Source organism: Dipodomys merriami, unplaced genomic scaffold (genome assembly GCF_024711535.1).
Source record: "Dipodomys merriami isolate MVZ:Mamm:240054 unplaced genomic scaffold, mDipMer1.0.p SCAF_2534, whole genome shotgun sequence".
NCBI lineage: Eukaryota > Metazoa > Chordata > Mammalia > Rodentia > Heteromyidae > Dipodomys > Dipodomys merriami.
In genome coordinates this window covers 25,786-38,150 of record NW_027203976.1, presented here as the reverse complement: position 1 = coordinate 38,150, position 12,365 = coordinate 25,786, and the positions used below count along the sequence as shown (strand labels likewise).

Here is a 12,365-nt window from a genome sequence, read left to right as displayed (position 1 = left end):
AAACAGACATACACAACAATCTGTGCAGCCATCCAGCTAAAGCAGGTTACTCTTTTGTCCCCAACTGCATTGGACAGAGTTCCTTGGGAAAAAAGGCTAGGCGAGCCGCTGTCATCTTGCTCTGCCCATACTGCTTGCATCACAGGATTACAGCCACACCCCCATTCTTTCATGTTCCTTTCTGACCAATGAGATACAAGAATGGTGACCAAGCCCGCATTCCATGATGCGGGGGAGCACCAGGATTCCCTCTGTTTGTTTACAACACTACCAGAAGTTGAGGAAGGTAGAGGTGGTTGAGTGATCAGCAAGAGACTTGAGGAGAGTTTGGAGTATAGTAGGAAATTGATGCTCCCACCAGCGCCCCACCTCCCTCCCCACTTCTTGCGGTGCTGGGTTTCAAACCTCAGGCAATGGAGCACTCCAGCAGTCATAAGGCCCCAACCAGGTCCCTGCCCCTGGTCTTCTGCTCTGGGCCCATGTATCCACAATGCCACCTCCATCACTGCTCTTCCCACCTGTCACAGCTGCCAACAGCTTCTCTGAGCAGCACAGGTGAGTGGCTGCCCCAACACTACCCCTGCCGCTGGAAAGACACTCCGCTGGGGTCCCCCTGACCCCTGCTTGTTTCCTCTCCCTGGCTCTGAGGAGCCACCTTTCTGTCTTGGGCATTTCTGAGAAAGAGACTGAATAGAGACTCAGGCTGTGCTGGATCGGGGTCCTCCTATCTGTGACAGGTATGCTCCACCAAGCATGGTCCTCTGTAGTTGGGATGGTAGACATGTAGCGCCATGCTCAGTTATTGGTTTAGATAGATTATCCCAAACTTTTAGTCCATGCCAGCAGATTCTTGACCACAGATGAAGTTCTGGATAGTGCCGAAACCATCAGACTTCAGTCTCCTCAGAGGACAGTTGTGAGGAAACAAGGGATTCATACAGAGGGTTCTGTGGAGCATGGCTAGGCACAGAGGGAGCATCCTTCAGATAAGGTTCTCAGCAATTCTGTGAGCATATGACAGGAAGATACCCGGAAAAGGCTTAGGTGGGGTCTGTTATTAATTGTGCAACAGGTGTGGGATTATGAAACAAAACATGGCTCTCATCATTACTCTATCCCCATGAGGAAGGGGATCCTTCACTCTGTTGAGTTTTTCAGCTGAGGAAACAGATGCACAGAGAAGCTGGGTGACCTACTTATGACCTCAAGGTCACAGGAAGCTCAGCCTGACTTCTCTACCATGCTCCTTGGGACAATGGGTGCTATTCAGTCCACTTGATGTGGTGGGAATCACTTCTTGTCAGTTGTGGGTCTTGAACTCTAGGCCTGGGCGCCGTTCCCAAGCTCTTCAGATCAAGGCTAGTGCTCTACCACTTGAGGGCACTTCCGGTTTTCTGGTGGTTGTTTGAAGATAAGAGTCCCACAGACGTTTCTGCCCGGACTGGCTATGAACCATGATCATCATATCTCAGCCTCCTGTGTAGCTAAGATTAGAGTTCTGAGCCACTGGCACCCAACTTAAGCATAATTCTGATTTTCTTTCTTCGTCTCTCACATAGTAACTGGTTGAATGTTTTCTGGATGAGGTGGCCCAGTGTCCCTATGTGCCTGGAACCCAAGGTAGCCCTCTCATTCAGGAAGTGGGCTGTGGGTCAGGAGCTGTCTAGCTCAGACTGTTGAAACAGCTCCATGACGTAAGCCCCTCTGTGCCCTGGCTAGACCATGATGGTTATTCATTTTCCATCCAACCTTCCTGGACTTACTGTATTGTATTGTTTTTTACATCATTTTCTAGCACCTGGCCAAAATTATGATATAGTTATGGAATGAAAATGTAATGCCATCTTAAGAAAGTCATTTAGGGCTTTGTGAATGTGGTTTCATGGTACATTGATTGCCTAACATGCATGAAACCCTGGGTTAAATTCCCCATTACCACATAAACAAAAAAAAACTGGAAGTGGTGCTGTGCCTCAAGTGGTAGAAGGCTAGCCTTGAGCAAAAAAAGAAAGACAGAAAGACAGAAAGAAAGGAAAATAGAGAAAGAAAGAAAGAAAGAATGAATGAAAGAAAGAAAGAAAGAAAGAATGAAAGAAAGAAAGAAAGAAAGAAAGAAAGAAAGAAAGAAAGAAAGAAAGGAAGGAAGGAAGGAAGGAAGGAAGGAAGGAAGGAAGGAAGGAAGGAAGGAAGGAAGGAAAAATAAAAGCCCTGGGTTTCCCTTATTTGCAATAACTAGTGTATGTCTGAGTCAAGCAGAAATGATCAGATAAGTTGCTGTTAGGGAAATGAACCCTAAGATATGTATTTAAATGTTTTTTCTTTCATGTGATATTTTTCTAACACATTTATAAATTATTTCTTGGTTGTTTTGTATTTCCCTCACCCAGGGTATAACCCTTGCTTTCACTGTACTTGATAATGATATAATTTGTGGAGGGGAAGGGAAAAAACACGTCATTTAAATAGGGATACAGGTGGACCCATTGCAACAATGAGATATGCAAGTCGTTATGTCAAAAACGAACTTTACAACTTTGGTGGGGGGGATGGGAAGGAGGATTGGGTCTGGGGGCAGGTGGAGGATGGGAGGGGGTCAGAAGGGGAACCAAAGTAGGAGGATACAATGCTTGATAAGAAATGTACTCATCTTGCCCCTGTAATTGTAACCCTTCTGTACAGTATTTTCACAATATAAAAGAAAAAACTAGTAAATGCAAAATAAAGAATCCCTACTTTGAATATATAATTGCTCCTTCCAAACTGAAACCTGACAGTAGTCCCTAATTCATTAGGTCATTAGGTCACAGCAATTAATGCCAGTAATGTGCTTAGATTTCAGGTGAAGATTAATTCTGGAAATTCAAAGATTCCAGGATTTTGTGTGGTCACTGCTAATCACAAAGAGAAGGGTAATCTAAGTGACATTTGGAAACCTTTTTGGTCAGTGACTGCAAAAAAAGGCAGAGGCTAATTAACAGTTGTGACACAAGAGAAAAAATAACTCCAGATGGAAGGAATAAAGATAGTAACTAAGGTATACCAGAAATTGTTCTAGAAAACAATTTTGGTTATTGAAGAACTAGTTTTCAACTAGGCTTATTCCTCATTGCCTTTAGCATTCTAAATCTCTTAGGCTAGTTATTAATCTCTGTGTGATAAATGTATCTCTCTCTATGCTGTTCTTTCATACTCGATATCCTTTGCTTTCTAAAAATCTGTCTTTCTATATTTCTCTATGAACATTTCCTGATACTAAATACACCAATACAGATGGTAGAGGATGTTAATGGAGGGATCCCATAGCTAATGAGTCATTAATGTAACAGAATGGAAAAGGAGGACATATTATTGCTACCTCAAATTTTCTGAAAAGCTGCAATGGCATCATTTGGTTCAAATTTCCATTGTTTGTGCACATAAATGCAAATATGAGCCAGGTGCTGGTGGTTCACGCCTGTAATACTAGCTACTCAGAATGTTGAGACCAGAGGATTGTGGTTGAAAGACAGCCTGGTCAGGAAAGCCCATGAGACCCTTATCTTCAATTAAACACAGGTAACCCGGAAGTGGTTCTGTAGCAAAAGTAGTAGAGCACTCAACTTGACCTGAAGAGCTGAGGGACAGCGCCCAGGATCAGAGTTCAAGCCCCATGACCAACAAATAAAGTGAAAGATGACTTTGTTTCCCCCAAAGGAATGACAAAATTAATAATCTTCCCAAGCAGAAAAATAAATTCCAAAATGATTCAATGCACCTACTTTTGCTGAATTACTTACTTTATGGCTTCTTTGCTGGACATATTCTCTACTTTTAAAAATAGTCAAATATTAGCTTTACAAAAAATTTCATCAAATATTAGTTATTTCAAAAGAGAAGTCTATTCAGTTGATGTCACTTAGCTTTCTTACTATCTTAGTTCAAAGCTAACCCAGGCAGGATAGTCTCTCAAATTCATTTTTAATTAAACACCAAAAAAGCACAAGTAGAGTTTTGGCTCAAGCAGTTGAGTACTAGCTTTGGGGGCAGGTGGGCAGGAAAGAAAATTGTTCAGGGACAGGGTCCAGCTTCTGGATTCAAGCCCCAGAACCAGCACAAACGAACCAAACAAGCAAACAAAAAAACCCAGATATTTCTTTGGGATCCTCCTTAAAGGAGTACTCATTTGAAAAGAGGCTCCTTTTGGTGATCATACTCACTGGATCCTGCTTTTCTGGAATCCTTATTGCTCTGGAGAACTCAGGACAGACTAAAGAAATTGATAACTGACTCCTGCAAATAGTGATTCCTCTCAGGGGTGAAATATCCATCCATAAGGCACTTTAAACCTCCATGTCTTTGTTTCTTTGCAGTAGAACACTTTTTAAACAACGTTATTTCCTTTTGTTCTATGATGGCTTTCAAATGGCACATTATTTTTGTAATACTCTCAACTAGAACTTTACAGAAAAGTTTTATATGAGTAAAGAACATATTTGAAAAAGTCAAGAACAGAGTTTCCTTCAAGCCTTGGGATTCTTTTCTTGTACAGTAAAAAGGAAAGCACAAGTTAACTTGAACTTTGTCATTCCTCTATGTTCCATTCCTCTCCTGGGATCAGTTTCCACATCCAGTTACCATTACTTCCAGTAACAATTGATGGTGCTGCTTGAGGTATAATAAATGTTTACTGGCTTCACTGAAATAACACAAGGACACCTTTGGACATGAGGTAACACGTGTTTCAGAGAAAACTTAGTAAAGAGAAAATATGAAAATTATATTGCTTATAAATATATTATCCATGAGTATATTGAGTTCAAACTTTTTAAGGTCTCTGTAAATTAAAGTGAATTGTAAATGGGAAGAAGGTTCTCAGATCATTCCTTTTGTGAGTGTATGTACAGCACATTATTTCCCGTGTATATGAATTAACAGTAAGGGAAACTATAGCAATAATAGGAGAAAGAGAAGTTCTGTGTTAAAGTATATGGGTTCAATACACTATAGAAGACTCTACAAATAAGACAACATTGAAACAATAAAGCCAAGTCCAGTATGTAGATTTATGGGAGTGATGTAGAGAAAGCATTACTCCTAGGTGGAACACGAAGTATGAAGCCACTCCCTTTCTAAATCACACTTGCTAATCACACAACTCTGTATAAAGTATAATGGAAGTATAATTCTGGTTCCAATGCAAGTCAGATATAAAAGCATGGACTTAAATGGAAAAAAAATCCATCTTGAGAGAACAGGGCTTATACTAGCAATGAACTGCTGGCTAAGATGATATTTCTTTTTCTTTCCTTATATATTTATTGTTGTTGGTGGTGGTCTTGGCACTTGAACTCTGGGCCTGGGCACTGTTCCTCTGCTATTCAGCTCAAGGCTAATGCTCTACCACTTGATCCACAGTGCAACTTCCAGTTTTCTTGTAGTTAATTGCAGAAAAGTGTCTCCAGTACTTTCTTACCCGGGCTGGCTTTGAACCCCAATCCTCAGATCTCACCACCACTCAGCTTACGATCACATTTCTAACAGTGTACACTCAGGATATGTAATGGGTATATTAATCTATCTTTATTTGAATTCTTGAGTTAAAAATCTCGGCTACAGCATAGACTTTACACTCACAAAAATGTTTATAGCTTAAAAGTTGATACTTCTGGAGAAATAAAACCTAAGAATGTAATGGAGTCTGGGAAGTTCAGTTTGCAACCAGCTAGGCTAGAACAGTCTTTGCAACAGTACCTATAATTGAGGAGCCAAAAGCTGTATTGGAAGAATGGCTCAGGTGATGGAATACCAGTCATGAGCAAGATTTATGAATAAGAGCTTGAGGCTTTTGTGTACATATATACAAACATACACATAAACACAGAGGCACTTATATGTGCACACACAAATGCACAAATGAAATGACTCTCATAATATGTAGAAAAATTACAAAACAATAGAAAATATGTCCTGAGTAAGACTAGAATTATGTGATAATTTTTAATATTAGAAAGTCCTCAAGTTACTTTTTTCAAAAGTATTTGAGAATATTACATAGGTAGGGACCAGAGATAGTAAGAGAGTCAAGTAATCATTATTAAAGGTATCGGATCCATTGAGGAATGAATCAGAGACCCCGCAGGTGCATCTGAAAATGTTCATATCCTGTGTCAAATGTTAGAAAATGTTTGAAAATTGTACAGGAACAGTCTGAGCAGTGTAGTGGGTAATATCACTGGAGAAATTCAGAATTGGTAATCTGTATTTAGATTAAATACAACAAGAAACTATGGCAGGGCAATGTGATATAAGCCTAGAATTCTAGCACTCAGACTAAAACAGAAGATTAGAGAGTGGAATTACATAGTGATACCTTCCCTGGACCAGGTAGTATAATTTTGTCTTAATAAAACAAAGCAAACAAGAAAGGAATACACAGTTGGAATGCTGGGCTAATTTTGTCATTTTTTGCGAAGTCAAGTTTCCTATTGAAATGCAACTCATATATAATCTTCACTTGTGTTTTAAATTCTCTCTCCATTACAGAACATTCCTAGATGCAAAATGACTCATGATTACCTTCCAAAATTTGAGAAAGTAAGTAATCATCATTCTGTTGGATTCCAAAGAAATGATGAAGGATTACAAAGGCTTAAGCCTGGAGAAATAGCAAAGTTTATCTAATGTAGGACTTTGTAAATGTTGCTAAATTAGAATTGAGATTTAAAATAAATATTTTGGTTTTGTTTGTAATTTCATATTCTATTAGATATTTCAAAATTCTTTTCTTTTTTTGTCAGTTGTGTGGCCTGAACTCTGGGGCTGCACACTTTCCCTCAGCTCTTCAGCTCAAAGCTAGTACTCTACCACTTGAGCCACAGCACCACTTCCGAGTTTTTTCGCTTATGTGGTGTGGAGGAATCGAACCCAGGGCCTCATGCCTGTAAGGCAAGCAGTCTACCACTGAGCCACCTTCCCAGCCCCAAAATTATTTTTAAATAGAGGGTTTAATTGACAAATTCACAAATGATTCTTGCGGTCTACTTGCCTAGAATATTCTTTCAAGAGAGATATAATTAGAAATTAGTTAATAGATAATTCCAACAATTCTTGTATAAAATGATAATGTGAATAATGTAGACAGAGTTGCCAAGAAATGCATGATATTAATTTATAAATTTATCAAAAGCAATTTTTTGAAGCTTTGGTATAACATAGTATGAGGAGAATAATTGTGTGACATCTTTTTCTTCTACCTATGTAACACAGGAAGCAATTCCCTTAATTATGTGCCTCTGTATACAATGAGAAAAAAGATTGGGGGTTTGTTTTCATTTTTTTGTTTTATTGGTTTGTCCTAGTGCTTGAACTCTGGTCCTGGACACTGTCTCTGAGCCTGTTCATGCTCAAGGCTTGTGCCCTACCATTTCAATCTCAGTGCCACTTGTGTCTGGCTTTTGCTGAGAAGTTTATTGGAGATAAGCATCTAAGGAACCTTCCTGCCTGGGTTTGCTTTGAACTGTAACATTGCGCTCTTAGCATCCTGAATATCTATGGTAATTAAAAAAGTATAAATATAAATAATATTTGCAAATGGTCTGATCTCAAGAATACTAGGGGTGGGAAAATGATGCAACACAGTTTATTGTGGTGTTCTTTCCAGAACATGGAGGGCATCACATTAGCAGAGGTGTAGTATTTTTCACAATAAAGATAAGCTATTAGTGTTGTAAATTAAGGGAACCTTTGAGGTGCACCCTACACCTTGGAAACTGTTGGGGTATGATGACTTTATGGCATAAGTCTTCGGATTGATGGTCACATAAATAATAGCTTACCCTGATAAACAATTGCTTACTCTTAAAAAATTAATTATTACAGATGCTTCATAGTTTTATCCTTTACCAGAATGTGGCTATTTTTCTGTTTATTTCTCAATCTGTAGCAACCCATTGGAATATGAATCTATTGCAGAATTACATAACATGCAAACAGGTATTCTTTTGAATCTCTCAGGTAGGAATGTTCAGAATTTGAAAATGAGTAGATATTAGTCATAGGAATTTTGAAGAACACATATATTCTGTCCTCTTAACAACTTATTTACTTTTAAAAGTTATGGGTTTCCATTGAATGAAACTGTTTACTGTTTTTGTATGAGAAAGTTTAAATTTATTCTTTTTTCAAAATATTGGCAAGTATATTGTGAAAATATTGTCTAGTTGGATAACATTCAAGTTGATGGCCCTCTGATTAAAAAGGTGTAATTAATTCAAATTTAATGCCAAATAGTATTGATTTTTAAAAGTTACTAAAAAATAATAATATTTACTATACCAATACAGTGAAATTTTATTTCATGTAGCTTATTTATTTAATTTAATTTTCTTGTCAAAGTTATGTACAGTGGAGTTACAGTAATTGTAAGGTAGTGAATACATAATGTTTCAAACTTGTTATCCCCTTTCTCATTTTTCTCAGTTTTCCGTCACCACAATACCCCTCACAAGTTGTAATGTACATTTTCATCATATTGTCTTGAGAGCATTGTTATTGCATTGGTTTGCCCTTTGTCCTATTTCTCACCATTTTGTTGTTCCTATTCCTTTCCGTAATTAAGGTAAATGTATACCAGTACACAGGGTATCCAAATCAAAAACAGCAGGGAATAAACCATAGGGAAAAATGTCAAAAGAAAATAGAAATCACATAGTACATTAAAAACAACAACCGCAAATAAAAATCTCTGTTTCCATATCTTGGATTTTATTTTGCTTAGCATCAGCATATATGGTCATATATATAACATAACAAAGGCCCTGGAAAATAATAGTTGCATGGACATGATATCATGAAAACAACATTTAACTGTTTAATATGGTAAAGATGGAATTAGGATTGGTGAATTCGCGATTCTGTTAAAGGAATTTCAAAAGAGTTTTAAAGTTATGACAGGTAAATTTTAATTGTTCAAACTTTTTAACAACTTAGCCTATTAAAAAAAATAAAATTGCCTGGGAGAATAGGCTTTCATGCAAAGAAATCCATGGAGACTTAGCTGAGAGGGAGTGATGTGGGTGAAGATGGCTCTTTTTCACACTAAACAGACAAACCTCACAAACCTTGCTGTAAATCCTGTAGGTTACATTAAGAATTTTCCTTACCCAAAAAATATACTCTTACTGTGTGAAACAAGGTTGTAGTGGAATTTAAATTCAAAGTTCTTTAAAAAAAGACATCAAAGCCGGGTGCTGGTGGCTCACGCCTGTAATCCTAGCTACACAGGAGGCTGAGATCTGAGGATCGTGGTTCAAAGCCAGCCCGGGCAGGAGAGACCATGAGACTCCTATCTCCAATAAACCACCAGAAAACCGGAAGTGGCGCTGTAGCTCAAGTGGTAGAGCGCTCGCCTTGAGCTGAAGAGCTGAGGGACAGCGCCCAGGCCCAGAGTTCAAGCCCCACGACCGACAAAAAAAAAAAAAAAAAAAAAAAAAAAAAGACATCAAAATTGTGATTTGACCTTTACTTACTAAACAGTAATTCTCTGAAAAAGATAATTGTGTGCAAACTGTTTAGGGGAAAGTGCCCTCTACAATGAAAGAAGATATTGGGTTTACACTTTTCTGTTTATAATACTTTCCACAATGTCTTTGCATATAAAGCACTGAAACACAGAAAAAAATCTGATTGGATACTTCAAACAAATGATTTCGCATTTCTAAGTGGCTCAAAAATATAATATCATTATTAACATGAGACTGTGAAGACTTCTCTTATTACATAAGCCAAAAAGTTTTGGGATCAGAAAAGAAGAGCAAATGGAAAAAGTAAGAAAACAGTATTCTTCGAAGCCCTAGCTAAGCATATTAGCTTCAGCAATGGAGGGAGGCCAAAACTTTTTAAAATAGATTGTCTTAATATTTTACCTACATAAAGTGGTTTTACAGAGCCTATTTGTCTCACTTCAATGTTCCACATCCAAATAAAATAGTTTTAAAAGAGAAACCATGAAGACGTAGCAGTGGGAGAGGTCTTATAGTCCTTCCACTTCACTAGACTTTAACCCAAGAAGCTGTGATTAATTGGAAATCAGGTAAGAGCTAAGAGGAGGACATAGAAATAGGTCATCGAAGTATTGTCCTTTGTAACAGACACTGTCATCCAAGGTATCGGTGATTTAACTCTATTCTTCTCCATACATCTTGTTAAGCAAATGCAAGACCAAGAGAAAAATAATCTATTGAAGTAATTTTGAAAAGAATAACTTCACTGTTCCTGATATGGTATCTAACGAGAATCTTAAGTGAGAAGATAAAAGTGGAGTATTCTTCGCTTTCCTCTAAGCATCTTGTTAGCAAATTATATCTTTGAGGTTAGAAGTAATTGAACCAAAAAGTGGTGGAGTACTTATTTTTGTGGGCACTTTAGACATAAGAATACTTTCAAGGTAAAAGAAAAAACAGTATAGCTAAATATTTGTGATCACAGCTTCTTGGACTGGTTTTTTGGAGAAAAGGTTTTACCTGAGAGTTTGTCCTCATTATCATAGATGTTGGGTTTTCGTGGCAACCAAATTCAAGAGGGAAGTTTAATGGACTCGCTTGGACAAATAAAAAGCATAATAGAAAAAATGGCAAATAATCTTTAGTGAATTACTTTGACCGATTATTTTGCCAGAACAAAGAAGGAAAGATATAATTCAAAATCACTTGACTGAAAAGTATGAAAAAGAGTAGTAAAGAGAGATGAGAGAAAACATAGAGGACTGTTTTCTCTCCAACAGAGTAATGGGTTTTGATCTTGTTTCTTCCATTCTATATTCACCAGCTATCAAATGTATCTCAGGACTGGAATATCCAGTTCAGACAAAGATCTCCCATTAGAAAATATTTGCTGCAGATGTAGGTGATTTATAACCTTAGACAATCTATTTAAATCTGTTCAAAATTCTCCCCTACCCCAAACTGCCCTCTTTGAACAGTTGGTTTGCTTTTCACATACTGCCCTTGATTAACTATTTAATATTTTGAGAGATCATATTCATACTCTGTAGAGTTTGCTGTTTGGTTGTGATTTTTATGTGTTTGATTTTTGTTGTGCTTTTAAATAAATTTCAAAAGGTTGTGCAATTGTGTTACAATTAAATATGTCCATGTAATTGTCCAATGCTCCTGGATCAGAGTCACTCCTTCTATCATTCTCAACCAACTCCTTCTCCAAGATTTATTTCAGATTTACCACTTCCTTTATCACATGTGTACATTGAGTATTCTAGTTGTGCTTGCCACTTTTTCATTTTTCATTCATTCTGTTTTTACTAATATTCTTCTCTGGTTTCAACTTCTTGATAGTCATTCTGTTAAACTGTCTGTTCATACTTTGACAGGTTTATATACATTCTATGGCATTTCAATCCTGCATATACTTGAACTGATATCAGCTTATATTTCCATAATTAATTCATCTGCAATAACAATTTGCAAGACTGGAGACGTGAAGCACCTAGACATGATTTTATTCTCATCCATTTGGAAGATTAATCTTTATTCAACAAGAAAGTTTAAAAATGGCTTAGAATGTTTTCCTAACTACCAGTTTTTATAAATGGCTTTGTACAATGGTTTGTGATTATTTTACTTTACATGGGATAATATTCTCTACTACGTATAACTTTTGGGAAAAGAAGAAAACTAAAATTTATTACTGTGGAGGAATATGATAGAAATAGAAGACAGATTTTATGTTTGTCACATCTCTCATGAGTACCCATATTCAAGACTTAAAGTCATATTTCTTAAGGAAAACATCAAACAACATGATAATGCAACTATTCGTGATCTTTTAAAATGTACTTTATTATTTGATGAAATTTACTTTATTAGCTAATGTTTAGGCTTGAAATATGGGAGGCTGATCTAGGTAACACATTTCTGGAAGGCATCTACTGAACAACACAAATGGTCGGGGCTACTATTTCTATAATTTAAGGAATGGTTGAACCTGTTTGGTATTAGTGCAGGATAATAAATCAACTCTATTGTAACTTGCTCCTTCCACTTGAAAAACTTTTGTTACTAAGTATATAATTGTCAAATGTCATTTTGGCGAATGTGCCTTTAAAAAGTTTATTTGAGGGGCTGGGAAGGTGACTCAGTGGTAAAGCACTTGCTGGCATGCATGTTTTTCTGAATTATATTTGACTTCTAAGTCAAGTTTTCCTATCCTTGGTAGAAAAATTATGGATCTATCCTTCCAGGAACTATTTTTTGGCCTACTTATACTGGACTGAAATCTTTCATTAATCATTAGGAGAGGGGTATTAAAAATATTCTTGTGACATTTGTGATCTTGTTCACTAATATGGGCTGGTCATCTGTAAATTGAAAGTG

The 12,365-nt window shown here is 37.1% G+C and overlaps 1 long non-coding RNA gene across 1 annotated transcript; it reads left to right on the top strand.

Annotated features, from left to right (window-relative positions):
* The first annotated feature begins 282 nt into the window (after window positions 1-282).
* LOC138836704 (uncharacterized) lies at window positions 283-11,562 on the top strand. Its single transcript, XR_011375012.1, has 3 exons — window positions 283-555; window positions 6,523-6,573; window positions 11,363-11,562. It is a non-coding gene; the product is annotated as an uncharacterized lncRNA (long non-coding RNA).
* Window positions 11,563-12,365: the final 803 nt, after the last annotated feature.